At 40.9% G+C, this 18,154-nt stretch overlaps 1 long non-coding RNA gene and 1 pseudogene across 1 annotated transcript in view; both read right to left on the bottom strand.

Moving 5' to 3' along the window:
- Positions 1–1,898: 1,898 nt before the first annotated feature.
- Positions 1,899–2,467, bottom strand: LOC105300267 (annotated as a pseudogene).
- A 6,997-nt stretch (positions 2,468–9,464) lies between these two features.
- LOC111746918 overlaps positions 9,465–18,154 on the bottom strand; it is a 25,325-nt gene continuing 16,635 nt past the window's right edge. Inside the window, exons 2-3 of the long non-coding RNA XR_002783322.1 lie at positions 11,424–11,773; positions 9,465–9,531 (exon numbers count right to left, since the gene is read on the bottom strand). This is a non-coding gene — a long non-coding RNA (uncharacterized LOC111746918). The remainder of the gene's footprint in view (positions 9,532–11,423; positions 11,774–18,154) is intronic.

The raw sequence follows: 18,154 nt of genomic DNA, 5'->3' as shown, positions 1-18,154 counted from the left end.
TTTTAACACTTTTCAAATTGTGAAAATCTTAAACTGAATATATGGAAAAGTTAATAATTTACTCAAACAATTTAGACATTTATTTGGAAACTAATATGTTCAGTGTCTTTGCTTGTCATCTTCCATATTCTGTGATGAACACTCTCTGTTCACTTTCAAAACTTAATAATCTGCCAAAGCTTTATTTGCTGGGAAGTTAGCATGTTTGGGAAAATAGTACTTTTTAAAATTTAGTTATGTTTAAATGTTTTTTTTTAATAGGATACACATTTTTAAAAGAAGATATCTTTAGCAAATCTGACCCTGAAATGTATGGGTTCACATCTCCTCCCATTTTTTCTATACTTTTAAATAATCTCCCTTTGGAGGTTGAAGAAGGAGAAGAGGTAGAGCCCCATGTCACACAGGAGCAGCAGTTGAGACTAGGAGAATCAAATATTCAGGGCTCAAACAGACTCATGGCTGGCCTAGTAGAAGGAGCTAGAATCCCTCTGCACCAAGGTCCTGGATGGAAATCAGCAGCATGCATGTGAGTGTGACTGACTTAGCATCATCACAGCAGCCTGGAGCCAGGTCATTAACTCATGGTTTGCTTGGGAGCCATGTACTTGTGGGTCAATATGAAATTGTGTCACAAGGAGATAACCACAACCCAGGGCATCTAAGAAGTAAAATTACTACAGAGGATAAGCTCACACACAATAATTGTAAAACACATGGGAAAGTACAGTGTCATGAAAAATAGTCAGAAGACCCATGTCTGCTGTGTACAGCCCACAGGTTGTATACCACCACACAATTACAGGTGTGTCAGTCACATTCACCACAAGATGCAAAACCTTAGGATAGGAATTCCAGAGCAACCTGAGAAAGATATACAATTGATAAAGGAGTGAATGGTATCTATGAAATAAGAACATTAAAAATAAAAACATACCATTATGGCAAAAGAATAGGTCAGTATGAAAAAAATCAGATAGCTTGATAACTAAAAGTCTCAGAATATGGACTAAATAAAGGACGTATCTAGCAAATGAGAGATTTAGTAAACTGGAAAAGATTTAGTAAATTAAAAAATTAGAAAATCTCCTAGGACAGCAGAGATGAAGAAATAAAAATGAGAAAAACTAATACAATTAAGAGATATGATATACATTTAAAGAAATATCTGAAGGAAATAATAAAATTATATTAGACCCATGGCCAGTCAAGTCAATAAAATTAACCATTATAAAACTGAATTCTGGAGAGGTGATAATTGAAGAGATGGAAGCTGAGATTTTCTAAAATTGAAGGGCATGAGTCCTTAGATGAAAAATTCTACCTAATGTTAAATGATAATAATAATAACAATTAATAATTAATAATAATAGTAAATTCCTAACCAGACCCATCATAGTTAGAACTCCAAAACTTTAAAGAAAAATCTTGAAAGATACCAAAAAGGAGTCAAAAATAAAAAGAAAGCAGTCCATTTGCTACCAGCGGAAGAAGGTAGGGAAAAATGCAAACTAGTCTATAGTGACAGATAGCATGGTACAGCCACTCTGAAAATTGATGGTCAACTTACAGTTACCATCAATCCCAGTCCATGGTAATTACACAAATAATTACCATGGAAAAAAATAGCAAACTCATAACTTATTCCATCTCCAAAGTTGAAGAAGATCTGACAGTTACTAAAATAAACAATTTCTCAATTGTGTTCTGGTGGCGGTAGGCCCAGTGGCCGGGAGCCTGGTGGCCACAGCAGGAGTGTTGGAGCGGGGAGGCCCCCAGCTGAGTGAGGTCCTCATTCAGGACAGGCACAGTCCACTTGGCTGAGCAAGGCTCAGAGTAAGGCAGTGTTCCTCACAGAAGAACACATCCAAAAAGTTGGTCTTCTTCTACTGGTCTGGTATGATTTTGACTCCCTGGTTACTCTCATGGGAGCTGTTACCTTTCAACATTTTTTGTGTAATTTTGCTTTGATGTTTCTGGTGAGAGTGAAAAATGCATTCTCCATATTGATATTGGCCTTGGTGCTGGTCTCCATGAACTTAATTCCATAGTCCAGGGCCAGCTTTCTCCCCGTTCTTTGGACACTTCTCTCTCGTTATTCATGTCGCACTTGTTCCCAAGTATCATCTTTTTGACATCTACAGAAGCATGCTCCTCAATGTTCAGAATCCAATTTGGCTCTTGTAAAAGGACTTCTCATTGGTGATGTCACAGACCAGAGTGATGCCCATTGCACCCCCGTAGTAGGCTGTTATGACCGTCGACACTATTCCTGGCCAGCTGTGTCCCATATCTGTAGTTTAATTCTCTTGCCATTGAGCTCTATGGTCTTCTAAGTCAATTCCTATGATGGAAATGAAAATGGAGTTGAAGGTGTCCTCGGAGAAGTGGAACAAGACTATGTCTTCCCCACCCCCGAGTCCCTGTTCAGCAGCTGATTGAACAGGTAATCACAGGTCTTCGCCATATTACACTCTCTGTCCGATGGGAGATCCCAGCAACTTTATTAAAATTATATTACCAAGAAAGATTCAGTTTAATGATATGTAAATCACTTATTCATATTTAAAGTAGCAGAAATATCTAAATTTGAACATGAAAACCACGGATTTGAAAGGTATACTCTGTCTGAAATCGCATATGAGGAAAGACCAGATTTGCATAATATTTTAGGACAAGCTGTGTAAATACAGTTCATGGAATTACCATTACAGCTTAAATTTGGAGAGAGTTAACAAAATTTGGTTAAACTCAGATACTTACAAGATCATGTCTCTTATTTGTCTGTTTTTCATCAGCAAAGGCTTAGCCAAAGGCAGTAATCACCCAGCTCTCTCAATGAGCAAGTTGGGGCCCAGTGCCTTATAAAGTGACTTAGTGTTGCTTTTCCTCTTGCCTAGGATGGATGCAGCCAGTTTAGAACCAAAGCTCCCTGGCCAGTAACAGTTTTGATCACTCATGGGGTCTGAGAGGAGAAAGCTACTTGAGGAGGAATTGTCTACAGTAAACCCACTGACTCATTCAACAAGTAGTAGTGCCAGGGTGGGTAGGGTGAAGATGGGTGATCTGTACCAAGAAGACAAGGGGGTAAATAATTGGGGCTCAGTAGGTGGCCATTCCAGCCTAGCAAACCTGTTCCTCAGAAGAAATATAAGTCCATGTGTTTGGTTTACAGATTAGAAGCTTAGACTTGGAAAGGTGAACCAATTTACAATTCAAACAGCTAGTGGGTGACAGCACTCACGCTCCAGACCTGGCCTGACCATGCTGACATGAGAGCAGGCAGCAGGTTGCCCAGGAGTAGGGGCCACACAAGTGGGCGTCTCTGGGAGACTAGCTCAGTAGTCGCCCTCTGTACCCCTCTTGGCTTGCACTGGGTCCTTCCCAGAGGTGAAATCAGATGGACTTGTTTCCATTTACACATGAACTGTGAGTACTGAAGCACACAGCCTGTGCTTATCATCCCTGTGAGAGCAGTGTGTTTGCCTCCTGTACAAGCACAGAAAACATCACCCATGAGTTAGGAGGAAGGAACCAATTTGGAGAATGGCAGACAATGCACAGAAGGCGGGAGAATCAAATTTGGAAACCTCATGGGAATCAGGCCACCAAAAACGATTTAAATGGATGGACCCCCACCCCTCATTCTGTATTTATACTAGTCCATAGGAGGCAAAATTCCAGACAGACCACTGTCATGACACATGCCCACCATTGACTGCTCTGCTAGAAGAATCCATTGGCTTTGAAGTGGGAGAGCAGAGTATTTTTTTGTTTGGACTTCAGATCCCTTTTATTTGTTTATTTTTTAAATAATTTTTTATTTTTCAATTACAGTTGATATAAAATATTATATTAGTTTCAAGTGTACAATATAGTGATTAGACATTTACATAACTTATGAAGTGATCACCTGATAAATCTAATACCCACCTTACACCATACATAATTATTACAATATTATTGACTATATTCCTCATGTTATACTTTACATCCCCATGACAATTTTGTAATTACCAGTTTCTACTTCTTAATCCCTTCCCCTTTTTCACCCATTCTCCCTAAACCCCTTCTTATCTGGTAACCATCAAAATGTTCTCTGTATCTATGAGTTTGTTTCCATTTTATTTTGTTCTTTAGATTCTACATGTAAGTGAAATCATATAACATTTGTCTTTCTCTGTCTGACTTACTCCACTTGGCACACTATCTTTTAGGTCCAACCACGTTGTTGCAGATGGCAAAATTTCATTCCTTTTTATGGCTGAGTAATATTTCATTGTATATATGTACCACTTCTTTATCCATTCAACCAGGTTGCCTCTCTATCTTGGCTATTGCAAATAATGCTGAACTGAACATATAAATTCACATGTCCTTTCAAAGTAAGGTTTTGGGTTTCTTCAGATAAATACCTAGAAGAGGGATTACCGGATTCTTCTTTGTCTCTTGACAGCCTTTGTTCTAAAGTCTATTTTGTCTTATATAAGTATTGCTATCCCAGCTTTTTATATTTCCATTTTTGTAAAATATATCTTTGCATCCTTTTACTTTTAGTCTGTGTGTCTTTTGATCTGAAGTGAGTCTCTTATAGGCAGTATGTGTAAGGGTCTTGTGTTTTTATCCATTCAGTCACCCATGTCTTTTGATTGGAGCATTTAATCCATTTACATTTAAACTAATTATTAATAAGATATGTAATTATCACCATTTCATTATGCATATTTTTAATCTTTCTTCTCCATCTTTTTCTTCCTCTTCCTCTTCCTCTTCTCCTTCTCTTTTTCCTCCTCCTCCTTCTTCTTGTTTCTCCAACATTTCCTGTGATACTGGCTTGGTATTGATGAACTCTTTTAGCTTTTTCTTGCATGGAAATCTTTTTATCTATCTTTCGATTCTAAATGACAGCTTTACTGGGTAGAGTAGTCTTGGTTGTAGGTTCTTGCTTTTCATTGCTTTGAATATTTTGCGTCGATCTCTTCTGGTCTGCAAAGTTTCTGTTGAGAAATCAGCTGACACTCTATGGGAGCTCCCTTGTAGGTAACTAACTGCTTTTATTTTGCTGCTTTTGAGATTTTTTGTCTTTAATCGTTGACATTTTAAGTATGATGTATCTTTGTGTGGGTATGTTTGGGTTCATCTTGTTTGAGACTCTCCGAACTTCCTGGGGTTGTGTGTCTATTTCCTTCACCAGGTTAGGGAAGTTTTCCATCATTATTTCTTCAAATAGGTTTTCAACTCCTTGCTCTCTCTCTTCTCCTTCTGGTACCCTTATGATGTGAATGTTGTTATGTTTGATGTTATCTCAGAGGTCCCCTAAACTATCCTCTCTCTCTCTCTCTCTCTCTCTCTCTCTCTCTCTCTCTCTCTCTCTCTCTCTCTCTCTCTCTCTCTCTCTCTCTCTCTCTCCTTATTTGGGGTTCTGGTCTACCTTCTCTTCTAAATCACTGATTCAGTCCTCTGCTTCATCTAATTTACTGTTGATTCCCTCTAATGTATTCTTCATTTCAGTTATTGTATTCTTCATTTCTGAATGGTTCTTTTTTATGTTTTCTACCTCCATTTTTGTTTCCTAGCTCTGTTAAAGTTCTCACTTAGTTCATCTACTCTTCACCTTAAGTTCATTGGGCATCTTTATAACCTTGAATTCTGCATCTGGTTGATTTTTTATCTCCATTTTTAGTTCTTTTTCTGGAGCTTTGTTTTGTTCTTTCATTTGAGACATGTTTCTTTGTCTCCCCATTTGGATTGCCTCCCTGTTTTTTTTCTATGTATTAGGTAGAGCTCCTATGTCTCCTGGTGTTAGTAGAGTGGCTTTATGTAGTATGTGTCCTATGGGGCTCAGTGGCACATTCTTCCCTGGTCGCCTGAGCCAGGTGCTCCAGGTATGGCCCTTGTATGGGTTGTGTGATCCCTCCTATTGTAGTTGAGACTTGGTTTCTGTTTGCATGTCAGTGAGAGGGACTGACCCTGGGCTGATTGGTTATGAGGACTGGCCAGTGAAGGGGTTTAGAGCAGGATTCACTTTAGCAGGTCTCTTGTGCCTGCTCAGTCTGCCCTGTTTGTGTGTTGTCCTCGGATGCAGCTCCAGTGGTGCTCTGGCTCACTTGGAAACCAGCCACCAGGTGTGCCAGCCCCAGGGCCTTTTGGGAGGGGTCCCAATGAAAGCCAAGTTCAGCTGAAGATCATACCATGCACTGGGCCACCTTGCAAGAGTCACCAAGCAATCTGCAGATGGCTACCACCGGCACTGGCCTTAGAGGTGCCTCGAGAAGCCAAGCCATGAACCAAAGCTGGCTGCCACTAGTGCTGGTCTTGGGGCTGCTCAGCAAAAGGTACAAGGCACACCGAGTCCAGATGCTTTTGTTTGGGTTATGTGAACCTTTGAGCTATTTTAGGAAAGTCTGAAGCATGGGCCAAGACAGGCCATTTGTGTGAGAAATCCACTGGAAAAGGCTTTGGTGGACTGGAAAGTTGGGTGGGGCGGAATTTCAGGGCATCACTAGGGCAGGGCAGCCAGTGTTAGCCAGGTTGATGGAGACCCAGATATAGTGGCTGCTGTGTCTACATTTGGAAGTAGGCAGGGCTCAAGTAAGGAACAATGGATTCTGCCGGCACTTCTGTCTGAGAGAAAGCTGCCTCTCCAGCCCTTGCCCTGAAGCCAGATAACTTAGTTCCTACCCATATGTCCCTGGCACCTTTCAAGCTGCTGCCCCAGCGCTGAAGCTCAGAGTGAATGAGTCCATCAATGAGTATATCCATGCACCGGCCCCTTAGAAGGAATGTCTGTGACTCCAGCTGCCCTCCATCTCACTTAGCCACAATTTCTGCTGGGTTTTACAGCCAGAATTTGGGTAGACTTCTCTTCCTGGCTCTAGAACCCTGGACTGGGGAGCCTAGTGTGGAGCTGGAACCACTCCCTCTTCTGGAGGAACCTCCACAGTCGAGATATCCCTCCCAATTTTCAACCACCACATATGAGTATGAGACCACCCTGTTCTGTGTCTCCACCCTGCCTGCCAGTCTCAAGGTGGCCTCTTCTATATGTCCCTAGTTGTTGGACTTCTGTTCAGCTAGATTTCAGGCTACTCCCAATGATGGCTATTCTGTAGTATAGTTGTAATTTTGTTGTGGTCATGAGAGGAGGCAAGCTCAACATTTATTTTCTTCACCATCTTGACTGGAAGCCCCAGGTCCCTTTGAGAACAGAGTATTTTCATTTACAGTCCCACCAAGACTCATCTAGAGGAGCAAGGGAATTTCTCAAATGGAACCTGTGATGCTGATAGGGAAAGAGTGATGGTTACCATGAAGGCAAAATAAAGCTCTGTTCAATTCACCACAGCATGGTAGTCTGTGGAGCTGCCAGTTCTTTAGGGGACATTTATACCACCATCTGTGGACTTACCACCCTCAAGCCCTCTCTCAGTTTGCTTGAGTGGCTGGGTACAGAGAGGGAAGGTGAGTGAGTGTTCAGATTCATCCTGGTCTCAGAGCTGGAGAGGGTTTTAGGAATTTCTAGTCCAAGTCCAGCTTGGGTTGCCTGCCAGGGAGAGGAAGGCCAGATCATGGACACCCTACAGTTGATAAGAGAGTGGGACCTATGAGAAATGAAACACTTTGACTCAGGCATTGAAAGGATCACTTAAACTGCAGCCTAGAGACCAGACTATGGGGACCACAGTGGGGAAGCTCTTGGCATTGAGGGGAAATGGGGTGGCTGAGATGGGAGTGGGAGTGGTCACAGGAGGGGCACTTGCATCTGAAGACACTCAGAAGGGGAGGCAGTTGGACAAGCTGGACTCAGGCTAGAGAGGACACATGGATTGCCCTCTAGGCACAGATGCTAAAAGGGTATCTGCTCTGAGCATCTGGTCACTTAGGGCACCTTGAAAGACATTTAAACAGCCTGGTATCAATTTAACTGTTCTCAAAAGAAAAATTTTAAGACAGAAGGCATTATTCCATAATACTAACAAGAATTCAATATTGTTTGCTTACTGGTTTGCTTATTCCTTATCACATTTACATTTAATGTTCCTCCTTTCTTTCACAGGTTTTGTTGATGAAGACCTAAATTATGCAGCCAAGGAAAATTGTGCCCATTAAGAACTTAACTAGGAATTTTTCAAGTTTAGTAAACAAATAATAGTTCAAAATATTATAAGGAAAAGACAAAAGCTGAGGAAGAATGAGAAAAAAATCAAATGGAGGAAAATATTTTATTAAGGAAAAGGGGGACTTCTATGAGCAGTGATACTGAAATAATAATAATTGAAGAAAACAACTAGATTGTTATTATTTTTACATAGATTTTATTTTTTAGACTTTTAAGTTTAGAGACACAGCAAAATTGAGAAGAAATTACAGAAATTTCCCATATAACTCCTTTCCAACCCCCCACCATGCACAGTCTCTTCCACTATCATCTCCCACTAGAGTGGTACATTTGTTACAATTGATGAACCTACACTGACACATCATTATTATCCAGAGTCCATAGTTTACATTAGGGCTCACTCTTGGTGTTGTACATTCTACAAGTTTGGACAAATGTATAATGTCATCATAGTGCAATACAGAGTATTTTCACTGCCCTAAAAATTCTCTGTGTTCCACCTATTTATTCTTCTTTCTCCCGTCTGTGACAACATGGATGGACCTTGAGATAATCATGCTAAGCAAAATAAGCCAGACAGAAAAAGTTGAAAACCACATAATATCACTTATATTTGAGATATAAACATAAAAGCAATAAATGAACAGGACAATCAGAAACTAATGGACATGGGGAATAGATTAGGGGTTACCACAGGGTGGTGGGGAGAGGGGAGGTAGATAGGGTAAAAAGGGTAAAATATGTGCTAACAGAAAAAAATCTAACTGTGGGCGGTGAACACACAATGCAATGTATATATATGCCTTACTGTTGAAATGTACGCCTGAAACTTACTGGATTTCGTTAACCAATATCACCATAATAAAAAAAATTTTTTTAAATTTAAAAAAATGTATAAACTAAAGATGTTGTGATAAACTCAAGAGGTACTGGGTCACTAAGAAGAGAGCCTTTGATTCAGGGAGAAAGGGAAAGTAGCAGTTATCCCATGAACAAGGGAAGAAGTCTTTAGTTACTCACTTGAGAAGACAAGAAGCATCTTGGAAAAGAGCTTTGGGTAGAAAACCCCTGAAGCCTTCTGGGCCTCAGTTTCTTCTTTTGGGGAAAAAAAAGAGAGGGAACTAAAGTTGATGATGGTACTCATTAATTTGCTTTCCTGCTATATAAATATTCAATAATTTCTCATGTAAAATCGGGTTTAATTAAGGTACTCAAGACAATGAGAAATGACCAGTCCAACCTCAGGCACTGGTATAGAATACACTAACGCTGGCCATGAGAAAGGAGGATGCAGCACCTTTGAGATCATCCACACACTGTGGGGCCCCTAGAGATACTCCACAGACTCCTGATATGCTTTCTGCAGCTTCTGGGCTTGCTTTGTAGTCTGATTTCAGCCATTCAGGCATCTCCTAAAAAGAAAATATTCCAGTATTCGCCATGGTTATTTCAGAGATAAGCTGAATTCTGACTTTTTTTTTTTTTGAGAAACATTTACTTCCACATTATCAGGACTCTATCCTGGTTTTGACAATCGCTTTGGAGAAATTGTGGCAAATTTGGTGTTTTTCTTACAAAACCAGACAAACGATGTGGAAACCCTCATGATCTGCTTCTAGGGTGTTTATGAGGTCACTTCAATACAAGGAATGTAAAAAATAATAATAATGAGTCATGTTATAGTCCTTCGTAACCCCTAACCCCTATTAAAAATAATTGGAATTATTTTGAAATGTTTCCACTATTACATAACGAACTTTTGACAAAGTAATTTTATGGTACTTAAACTAGATCAATAAATTCTGGTCAATACCAATGAAGGTGAATTTGCCCAATAAGGCAGCCACGTAATGGAACACCAAGTGCTTTTAGAATCAATGAAGTCTGAACATAGTTCATCTCTGTGACTACAACCGATTTCTCAGAGAAGTAAATCAAAATAAAGTTATTTCTCAAAGCCATATACAGGCTTTAGTTTTTAAAAAAATATCTAGCTTCAATTTCTCAAGGTGTTAATTTTGCCTATTAAAAACACCCATACATTTTAGAGCTTAAGGTAAAAATTCTAACATTACCACATGTAACTGGGTCTAATATATTTCAATCCTTTTTTCTATTCATAAGAAAAACGGGAGATTTATAAAATTGACCTAAGAGATTAAGCAGATACCCCCTCTTCAGTCTCTGATGAATATCTAAGAGACCTATAACTCCCATCTGGTTATGAAAATAAAAGTTTAAAACCTAGGGTTTTATAGTTACTTTAAAGAATCAAATCCTTTATTTGAAATAAGAAAACTAAAAGCCAATTTAGGGAGGAAGCCTTATGTTCCCTGGAGCAAATGTGAGTCTTTTTCAGTTGGAAATAACAATGAGACCAACACACTTACTTCCTTTAGAGAAACTACGACCAGGACTGAGTGTCTCTCAGCTCAGGCCTGCCATCCTGCCCCATAGCCTGGAATTTACCGCTTGGCACCACCCTTGGTTTCCTTTAAATTTCGACTTCTGAAATTGGCTTGGAAGTTTACATTGGAGGACACATGTATTTTACTTTCTCCATAGAAATTTCCCATGTCTCCCAGTGAACAATTATCTAATCTTTAAGTTTTACTCAATACATCTGAGGTTAATGTTTTTGTCCAAGTCTATGTACTTGGCCAAATTTCTGTTTGCTGATATGTATAGTGACTGAAATTCTTTTCTTAGTTTCTACAAAACATTAAAAAATAAAAACAACACCAAATCCAAGGCATGTTGTTTCTCTTGAACTGCTGTGTATGTTTAGCCTGGTAACAACGGCAAAAGGATCAGGGACAAAGCGTTTGCCTTTGGAGCTGCAGGAGTACTAAACCTACTGAATATATTGTCACCTTTGGAGCAGAGGCAGTTGCATCGCCAGGTTTAAGAAAACAAACAGTCGCAAATGGGATCCACACATGAGGATGGGTCCAGCTGCTGGCCCTGTGGACATTTCTTGATGATCCTCAGCAATTAAGACACTGGAGACTAGAGGGGAGGGCCTGTCCCATCCACAAGTCAACCGAAAAAGAGCCCCCTCTGATCTGCTCTGCTCCATCACCCTGTCTTGGCCCAGATGTTCTCCACAAGCACCCTGAATCCTGGTGCTTGTCCACCTGCCATCATCACTCACTTCCCAAAGCTCCCTACCTTTCCCCTCACTTTCCGTTTGTTCCACGTTGCCCAATGCAGCCTTTGAGCAGATATAAAAAGCATCCTGTACCATGTCAGTCCTTCTGAAGTCTACAGACTAATTAACTGGAGAAATAAATGATACACATACCCCTCACACCAGTGATGTTCCAGGTGAGACAATTTGGCAAGACCTGGATGAACAATTCAGCTGTTCCCATTATTGGGTGTTGCATACAAACTACCCAAACTTTGGGACCAAAAACCACAGCAGTTACTTTATTATCATGCCCTGTGGCTCTGGGCCCACTGAAGCAGGTCTCAGGCAGCTACAGTCAGATGGTGAGTCTCTTCTTCACTGGCTCATCTTCCTGCTGGGCTGGGAAGACTCCAGGGCCACAGTTTCTCAGCGTCCCAGCACTCTGTGGTCTCTTCATCGCAGAGCAGCCTCTAGGGTGGCTAGACTTCTCAGACAGCTGCCTAGGGCCTGCAGCCAGCGTCCTAAGGCAGAGGACAGGGTGAGCATTCGGCATTTTCCAATCTGGTCTGGGAATTTTTGCAGCATCAGTCCCACCAAATTCCCTATGTCACAAAACCTGCCCAGGTTCAAAGGAAAGAGATACCATAACGATGCAGACGCTTTATCAAGTCAATGAAAGATCACATGATATCAGGCCTGGCAGCTGGGCACTCTGAAGGAGAGGATTGGAAAGAGTACAGAGCTTGAATGGTGACTGTTATACAATGTGCTGTGTAGAAAAGGGCCCACAGCCAGCAGAGGTGGGCAGGGAGCCACTGGGGCAGGTGTCCACTTTACGAGGAACTCTGGTCACCTATTGCTATGCAGCAAACTGTCGAAGTTTAGAGGCATAAAACAACCATCGGTTTATTACAGAGAGATTTTGTTGTCCAGGCCCTGAGGCAGGGCTCAGTGGGCAGTCCTGCCTTTTGGGTGGATGGGGGCCAGGCAGTGGAGTCCACTGGCTGAACTGGCTGGCCCACAGGGTCCAAAACGGCATCCGTCACATGCCTCACGTTAGACATTTCTCTCTATGGCACGTGGTCCAAGTTGGCCTTGTCAGCTCTCTCACCTGTTGATTCTCGCACCCTTTATTGGCCAGAGCACTCACAGTCTAGGCCAGATTCAAGGAAACAAACCCATCTCTCCACGAGAGAATGTTAAAGTGTCTACAGCTATCCCAAATTCACCACATGGAGTATATTGTTAAATGACAAGGCTAGACAGGCAATAACAGTGGGGACCCTATATGTATGAGGGAGTTTATTCCACTCAGTACTTTTCGGGCATTTCCCCGGGTACTCCCACTGACAGCAAGCTCGTCTGCAGACAGAGGGTTGGGAATAAACCAGAAGCCGTTAAGTGAGAACTATACTTGAAGTTCGTGACATTTGTTTTCCACAATATCAATGCTTATTTTACTAGAAAAGCAGTATTTTAAGAGCTTGCTACTAATAGATTCAATGTCTCAGGGGCCTGTGCTCGCTCACGCCCCTCGGTCAACACTGGGTTTCCCTGCATGTCTGCCATGGGTAGGAGCACCCCAAGATGAGAGGCACAGCGGGAGAGTAGTTAGAGTCCTCAGAGTGCTGGCTGCAGAATTTAGGGGTGCTACTCAGACAAGGCAATGCCAGGTGGACAGACTGGAGGCCTCTCACAGACCTTTTACTCAGTATTCACGAAGTAAATCATTTTTACCTTTTCTTAAAATTTTTTTTCTGATTATACAACTAATATATGCTCATTAAGCATTTTCAAACAATTTTTTAAAACATAAGAAGAAAACCCTGAAATCCCACCAAACTGAAATAACCTTATGAACATGCTGGTTTCCGTCTTCTTATATAGATTTCTAGGCTTGTATGCACATACATCACTTGACAAAAATGAGATCATATCATAGTTGCTGTTTCTACCCTTTTACTGAACATTTTTGGGGTTCTTTTTAAAAATACTTTTTGCCCCACTCTCTACCAAGTAAGCTCATTGTTTTTTCCACATATGTATAGTCGTGTACTAATATATTAAAAATAATTTTGTGTTTCTATTATTTTATTTTTCTGAAAGAGATTAATATTTACAAACTTTTCTGTATCTTGCTTTGCTCACTCACAGTTTGGAAATATCTCCTTCCCACATGAAACAGAAGCTCACACATTCCTTGTGAGGGTTACATCATATTTCATGGAATATATATCCCACAATTTTTCCCAGCACTGCTCAACTGATGGATAATACATCATTCTCAGGAATCTTGCCACATGGTATATGTAGAACAATGCTGAAATAATTGTCTTTATGTTTATGTATATGTTGGTGTTTTTATTTCTATTGCCTAGATGCTCAAGTGCGTTCTAGCTGTATTACAGGAATACATAGGTTTAATTTTAATGCAGACTGTCAGATTACTCTCCGAAGGGCGATAGCCACCCACAGCCCCACCAGCAATGAAGGAATATCCTTTTCCACACATTTCTACAAGCAATAAAGGTTATTACTTTTTATCATTTTGTAAATTTGCATATGCTAATTTTAGCATAAATGACAAGAATTTAGTTCTACTTAACAGCTATTCATATCTTTCATTTTTCTTTTTCTTATTATCACATGTTATTTTTATATTATGGTATTAATCATTTATCTTTCACATGCATTACAAATATTTTTCCAATTTAATGTTAATCTTTTGACTTCTTCGGTATCTTTTTAAAATTTTTGACTTTATTTATTTTTTTAACTTGTTTTATTTTTTTAATTTTTATTATGGTGACATCGGTTAACAAAATCCAGTAAGTTTCAGATGTACAATTCAACAGTAAGACATAATAACATTGCATGTCTGTTCACCGTCCATAGTTAGATTTCTTTCTGTCACTACATATTTGACCCCTTTTAACTCATCTACTTTCCCCTTCTTCTCTCCCTTTTGTTATTTATATGTGTCTATCATGTGTGTATAAAGCAGGTATACATTTTTAAAATTTTTATAGAGTCAACTATGTCTCTCCAGAGTTTCTGGTTTTTAGTTTGTTGTTAAAAGGTCTCTCTGGCCCCCAAGTTTACATATATTTTCTAAACATTGTGTTATTTTGCTATTTACCTTTACTTTTCTTCATTTGTAACTGTGTATGTGATATAAGTAGGATCCAATTTTGTTTTCCCAGATAAATAGTTCCCATGCCCAAACCATTTATTACACAAGCCTGCTTCTCTTCAGAGCTAAGGCCCTCTGTGACTGCCAGTGACCACCAGGACCTTCTCCACCCCACAGCTGGCTCCACTGTGCTCTCTTGTCCATTTCAGTGTCATCATTATGCTGTCCTGACTATTAACTATTTTCTCTTTTTAGTCCAAATTCTACATTGCAGCACAATATGGAAGTCTTGCCCCAAGTCTGTTCCTTCTTTCTTCTGAGCACTGTTCCCATGGACAGAGGTAACTCAGGGGGTCACATAGGGTGATGACAGCACCTGAGCCAGAGAATCACTCACCTATGGTCCATACTCTGATTTCTGTGTGAGGAGGAGATACACTTCTGACTTTTAAGCATCTGAATTTGGGGGTTCTCTTTGCTACTGCAACCTAGCTCACCCTAACTAAAGCAAGTGTGCACAGGATCAAAAAACCACACCTAACTAAAGGCAGAAGTGTGAACAATGAGATGAAAATGAGATGGGACATCAATTTTAAAATTCTTAATCCTTTAGCAGGAAATGAAATTGGACATCTCTTTCAGAGTTAATCTTTTTAGTAAACCTAGTTAAGTTTTCTTCCCTCCTTTCTTTAGGCCCTCTCCCTCAAATCTCGAGAATTTCCCTGACTCAAATCCTCTGGCTATTGATGAGTCATCAGCCCATTGTTAAGCAGAAATGGTGTTAAGCCATGTAGGGCCCTTAGAGTCTGAGGGGACGGGGAGGGGACTTTAAGCCAAAGGTCTTTCTTTTTATTCTTTAAGAAACCAAGCCTGTTTCCCTTTATTCACTTAATAGGCAAATCAATAATAGAAATTAATAGATATACGATTTAAATAATGAGTTTGTATCTTCTTTTCCTTGTCTAGGGACGGAGGTGGCACTTCAGCAGGAAATCCAAGACCCCACCCTGACTGAGGCAGAAAAGGAAAGAGCTCCATGAAACTCCTGTAGGCAGGGACTATGGCCATTCTCAGCAGGAAGCAGATAAGGAAGAAGAGATCTCCCATCCCTCAACATCCATACTAGTAAGGGGGTTCATGACTCTTAGAAAAGAGGTAGGCAGCAAAGTTAGTTAGGGGGTTTCGAGTCTGCCTGCAAAGACACTGAGGTCATCCTATCTTAGAAAGGGTCTACTCTAATCCACCCACAATTAAGCAAGCCAGATGGCATTTTTTTAACTCACGCAAAGAAACCAGTAGGCAGAGATTTAGGTACCAGTTTAAGCCATTCACTCACACCTGCACAATGAAGACCCAACGACCTTCAACTCACCTGAGTCTCATTATACCATCATTATAATATGATGCATTTGCTCGGAAGTTCATTATCATTATAACAGACTGAATTCTGGGAGCAAACATGCACAAAAAGCAAAATGATGAATCACTGAGTCCTGTCAATCTTAGTTGTCAATCAAGGAAGTCCACTCCTCTAAAAAAAGTAACCACCCACAGCAAAAAGGAATAAAAACCCTGAAGTCTTTGTTACCAGGCCTTTTGAGCCACGCTTCTCTTGCTCAGACCCACTTCCACATCTGGAAGTCTATTTTCCCTTCTAATAAAACTTTTCTTTTCTACTGTATTTCGGTGTCTTGATCAATTCTTTGTGCGAGACATCAAGAACCTGGACAACGTGCCGGGAGAGGACTCCACTCTCCGATAACAGAACCTCCTCTACCTACCAGGAGCTGTGTTCCCTGGAGCTTTCTATTCAAAATGCAGTCCCCTGGGAGCACTACAGAAAAGCAGAATTGAGACCTCGCTCAACCCTACTGAAGGAAAGTCCAAGTTTTAATAAGACTGGGAGACTGGAAGCACATAGCAGCATGAAAAGTAGACCTGTGGCAGCCCTTGACCTAGTGCTGACTTGATTTATCCGGATTTCACCACCATATCTCAAAATAATGTGCTTATCTCACCCACCCTTGATCGATAACATTTAAATACTAGCTACTGGCTTCAGGTAATTCAGTATAAGACTCATTTGCACTAATCCAAATTTCCTCTTACTTATTAATTTTCCTAGACAAGAGCCTTCCACGTCCCTCCTCTTCCCCAAGATTCATGTACACCTACTATGCAGAGCTGTGGAGTGGCACAGGTGTGTAGCTGCCTCAGTTACCTGCCAGATGTTAACCATTCTCCTGGCCTTCATTGCTCCTTCCCCCCACACTGCAGTATCAGGTTCTGGCTGGTGGAGTCCGCCCATGGAGGTCCTGGACTTGCCTTTGGGTCTGTAGCCACTGGTCCTTCTCCAATAATGCCTCTGATTTATTTCCCAGTTTCCAAAATTAAATGGAATTTCTAGATTTACTGTTCACATCACCTCCCATTCTCTTCACTCTCAGTGGATTTTTCTATAGCATTATTTTTTCATGAATTACAATTGCCCTGAACTATTTTGGTGACAAGCTTTTAGGTCAGCCAAGAGACGTACAGGACAGTGGCTCCCAAACATCAGCCTATGATGACTGAGCCACTGCCAGGAACCAGGGAGAGAGGATCAGAAGGAACTAGCCCCTGCACCTTGATCTCAGGCTTCCAGCATCATAACTGAGAGAAAAAAACAAAAACAAAAACAAAAAAAACTTCTGTTGTTTGAGACACCCCCACCCCCACCCCTTCTGTGGTGCTTTGTTACAGCAGCCCTAGGAAATTAGCATACCACTCTCCAGAGAACCCTCAGAACTGCAGGCTGGGGCTTTGGCCCGGAAACATTTCAGTCCTCTGTCAGGGAGACCAGCCTTTCAGATGCAAAGACCCAGCTTGCCAGTGCTTGTCTTTGCTCGTACTGAAGGTATAAAACTTTTGCATAAATAACACTTGAAAATAGTTGTTGCTAATTGAGCAATAATTGTCTACAGATTGAACAGAGTTCATTATTTTAACCTTGAAATAGACCATCTTCTCAATAAGCAGATTGCTACTCTTTGGAGGATTTTGTTATAGAGTGTTTCTCAGATACCCACTCACCTCAGCTATTCAGGTCCACAAGCAAATGAACCAGTGTTTTTTAAGTCACTCTGCTTGGCACTGAAACGATTTAAATAAAACTATGTAACTCTGGCTACTTGCACATAACCAGCACAGGGCAGCTAGTGGGATGAATCCCAGGAGTTTCAGGCGTTCCAATCAGAAGACTTAGTATGGAAGCTGTGACAGAAAGGAAGGGGTAGCAAGCTGGGCCCCCAGCGAGGGCAGCACTGAGGTGGGACCACTGAGTACTGAGTATAAGAGCATCTAGTACTGGCCAGCCCATGGGGGCGTGACCACACATCCCCCAAGGCTCTCCTCAGCTGTGTGAAAAAACTCTCAATAGTGCACGCCCAGAATGTCACTCCCTCTAGGACTCTCACAGGCTCAAGGCCTGTTGGAGGCTTGGGGGCCTTACTTGTCACCTACAGTAGTGGTGCCTGCCTGATAGTCACATAGTGAATACACAGCATTTTCTTACAAGGACTTTTCATGGCTCCTGTATTTTCGAGTAGAAAATTATGTTGATAATTTTGGGCTTGTGCACAAATTGGTTATAATACCATAGATTTTTTGTAGGATAGTAAACAGGATGTTTCAAAATGTCTTTTTAGGGGAGGATGAGCTGTTTTTGACAAAGTTGGGGACCACTGGTTAGGGATGTAATCCCTTCCATTCACAAAGGCTTAGAGTCTCT

The sequence above is a fragment of the Pteropus vampyrus genome, unplaced genomic scaffold (genome assembly GCF_000151845.1).
Source record: "Pteropus vampyrus isolate Shadow unplaced genomic scaffold, Pvam_2.0 Scaffold205, whole genome shotgun sequence".
Taxonomy (NCBI): Eukaryota; Metazoa; Chordata; class Mammalia; order Chiroptera; family Pteropodidae; genus Pteropus; species Pteropus vampyrus.
This window is presented reverse-complemented; position numbering and strand designations above follow the sequence as displayed.